Genomic DNA, 3,853 nt, shown 5'->3' on the forward strand with positions numbered 1-3,853 from the left:
AAGTGAGATTCTTTTCCACCTTGGTCAAATCTCCCCAAATCCATTAATGGTTAGATGCCCAATAGGTAAACTATCATTTGGTCTTGATAAATAATAATCTCATCAATTGTATATCAGACACACATCAATCCTAGTAGTTCTCACTACAGAAAAAAGGTGAGTACCTGCTAAAAATATTTGGCAATGGCCTATCATACTTACTTTGACTGTCACATAGTGGCCTCTTCTCTAGCCTTTTTGGGTGTTCTTTGGCAGAAGATAGTAAAGCACGTAATGAAAGCAGGAGGGGGGCAACAAGGGAGGCCTTCCCATTCTCCCTGACAAAGTAAGGAAATCAGTTAGTTACCTCAGGTGTCTGTACATGAATGCATGGAGTCTGGGAAGCAAGCAGGAAGAATTGGAAGTCCTGTACAGTCATGGAACTAAGATGTAACTGGAATAACAGACTTGGTGGGATAGCTCACATGACTGGAGCCTTGTCATGGATGGGTATAAACTGTTCAGGAAGGACAGGCAGAAGAGGAGGAGTTGCTCTCTATGTAAAAGATCTGTATGATTGCTCAGAGCACCAATATGAAACTGGAGATAGGCCTGTTGAAAATCTCTGCCAAAGGTGATGGCATGGTGGGTGTCTGTTATAGACCACCAGACCAGAAAGAAAATGTGAATAAGGCTTTCCTCAAACAGCTAGCGTAGCAAGAAACCTTTTCGCCTCCCCCACACCTAAAATGTGAAGCTCTTGGCCGCGTTACCCCACGGTCAAGGGGCCCTAGGGGTAACGCGGCCATCCTCGGGGACCTCATCCCATGGCAGTCTGGATAAGCAAGTTAACAAGCAGCAATTAACACTTACAAAACTACATACTAAGAAGGGGAAAGAATCAATACAGAGCCAGAAACACCCTGAAACTTCATTGTTAAAGGTACAGAAGCCCTGGTTTGAACTAATCAACACTGGAAACAGACCCTTGGGGCTGAAATACCCCCTGATCAACCAATTCCAGAGTTCTAGTCATCACAGCAGTGAATCAATCAAAATTCATCAATAGACTCCTGAAACTGCATGTACCTGCAGACGTGACCCCTGGGGCTGACAGCTGCCATCCAGCAGCTACCAAGAGTGATGTCCCTCGAGGTCAATGACCCCTGGATTGGATAAGCCTGAGAACTGGGGAGTCCCTAAAGTCTGTCAGAGTGGGATAAAAGGCAGCAAAGAATGACCCCCAATGGTGCCCTTTTTGACCTGACTAGCACCCTGCCTGTCCAGCCAGAAGGACCAGCCGGCAACCCCCTTCTGAAGCAACATCGGACTGAAAAAAGCCTCGACTGGCCATCAACGGTGGACTCCAGCACTTGGGGATAGGTATATCTTGACACCACTGCTTAGTGTTCATAGCTAGCTACTGTGAGTGTGTGTGTGTGTTTGGTGCTGATCCTCTTAAGGCTTATGGTCTGACTTTTGCATCCGTCCAATATTCTAGAATTTTATGATGATCCTGTGAGTTGGTCTTTTGTAGCCAACATTAGCAGAAGTTTCCAGATCACAGGCCCTGGTTCTCATGGGGGACTTCAATCACCCTGACATCTGCTGGGAGGACAATACAGCAGTGCACAGGCAATCCAGGAAGTTTTTGGAGAGTGTTGGAGACTTTCACTTTCTGGTGCAAGTGTTGAAGAGACCAACTAGGGGCCATGCTCTTGACCAGCGCTCACAAATAGGGAAGAATTGGTGGGGAACGTAGAAGTGGATGGCAACTTGGGAAGCAATGACCACAAGATGATTGAGTTCAGGATCCTGAAGAAAGGAAGGAAGGAGAATAGCAGAGTACCAGAGTATGGACCCTGGACTTCAGATCAGCAGATTTAGATGCATTCAGGGAACTGATAGGCAGGATCTCCTGGGAGGACAGTCTGAGGGAGAAAGGAGCCCAGAAGACTTGTCTGTACTTCAAAGAAATGTTACTGAGGGTAGTGGAACAAACCATCCCAATGCACTGGAAGTTTAGCAAGTATGGCAGAAGACCAATTTGATTCAGCAGGGAAATCTTCAGTGAGCTAGAACACAAAAAGGAAACTTATGAGAAGTGGAAATTTGGACAGACAGAAAGCTAGGGAGAAGTATATGAGTATTGCTTGGGCATGCAGGGATGACACCAGGAAGCCCAAAGTCATGGCAGCACAGTTTGGGGAGATGGTCAGCAGATGACTGTGGTGAAAGAACTGGTATGGGACTATTTGTACACATCCAGTTTTTCGAAGTCCGTAAAGCTAGACACAGTGCACCTGAGGGTACTGAAGGAGTTGACTGATATGATTACAAAGCCACTAGCTATTATCTTTGAAAACTCATGGTGATTAGGGAAGGTCCTGGATAACTGGAAAAGGGCAAATATAGTGCCCATGTTTAAGAAAGGGGAGAAGGAGGATCTGGGAAACTAAAGACCAGTCAGCCTTACCTCAGTACATGGAAAAATCATAGAGCAGGTCCTTAAAGAATCCATTTCTAAGCACTTGAAGAAAAAAAGGTGATTAGGAACAGTCAGCATGGATTCACTAAGGGCAAATTGTGCCTGACCAACTGGTTGCCTTCTATGATGATATGACTGGCTCTGTGGATGCAGGAAGAGCAGTGGATGTGATACACCTTGAAATTAGCAAGGCTTTTGATACTGTCTCTATTCTCACAAACAAGTTAAGGAAGTATGGGTTGGATGAATAGTCTACAAGGCGGATAAAGAAATGGCTGGATCACTGGGCTCATAGGGTAGCAGTTAATAATTTAATGTCTAATTGGCAGCCAGTATCAAATGGAGTGCCCCAGTTCTGTTCAACATTTTCATCAGCGACTTGGAAGTTGGGATAGAGTACACCTCCAGCAAGTATGCAGATGACACCAAGCTGGGGAGCAGGGACAGTAGTAGATAAGCTGGAGGGTAGGGCTAGGATTCGGAGAGACCTCAGCAAGTTGGAGGATTGGACCAAAAGTAACCTCATGAGTTTCAATAAGGACAAGTACAAAGTCCTGAACTTACGACTGAGCAATCCCAGGTACTGGTACAGGCTGGGAACTGACTAGCTAGGAAGCAGCTCTGCAGAAAGGGAGCTGGGGGTTACAGTAGACAATAAGCTGAATATGAGCCAACAGGGTGTCCTTGTTTCAAAGAAGGCTAGTGGCATACTGGAATGCATTAGTAGAAGTGTTGCCAGCAGATCAAGGGAAGTGATTCTTCCCCTCTATCAGCACTGGTGAGGCCATATATGGAGTACTGTATCCAGTCTTGAGCCCCCCACTACAGAAAGGATGTGGACAGACTGGAGAGAGTCCAGTGGAGGGCAACAAAAATGGTGAGGGGTCTGGGGCAAATGACTTCTAAAAAGAGACTGAGGGAACTAGGTTTATTTAGTCTGGAGAAGAATAGACAGGGCGGGGGCAGGGGAGGGGGTGCAGTTTTAGTATCAGCCTTCAGCTACCTGAAGGGTAGTTCAGAAGACAATGGAGCTAGGCTATTCTCAGTGGTGAAGGTGAGATAATGTGACAAGGAGCAATAATCTCAAGTTGCAGCAAGGAAGTTTAGGTTAGATATTAAGAAGAACTTTCTCACTAGGAGGGTAGTAAAACACTGGAGCAGGTTACCCAGAAAGGTGGTGGGAGCTCCATCCTTGGAGGTTTTTAAGACGGCTAGAAAAAGCCTTGGCTAGAATGATATAGTTGAGCAGGCAATTGAGCTAGATGGCCTCCTGAGGTCTCTTCCAACCCTTGTTTTCTGTAACTTTATGAATGTTCCAATATCAGATTCATAATATTGCTATTCTAACTTTTACTGAATAATGGGAACACCTACACATGTCCCTAA

The sequence above is a fragment of the Gavialis gangeticus genome, unplaced genomic scaffold, assembly GCF_001723915.1.
Source record: "Gavialis gangeticus isolate Ggan-Ray unplaced genomic scaffold, GavGan_comp1, whole genome shotgun sequence".
NCBI classification, from domain to species: domain Eukaryota; kingdom Metazoa; phylum Chordata; order Crocodylia; family Gavialidae; genus Gavialis; species Gavialis gangeticus.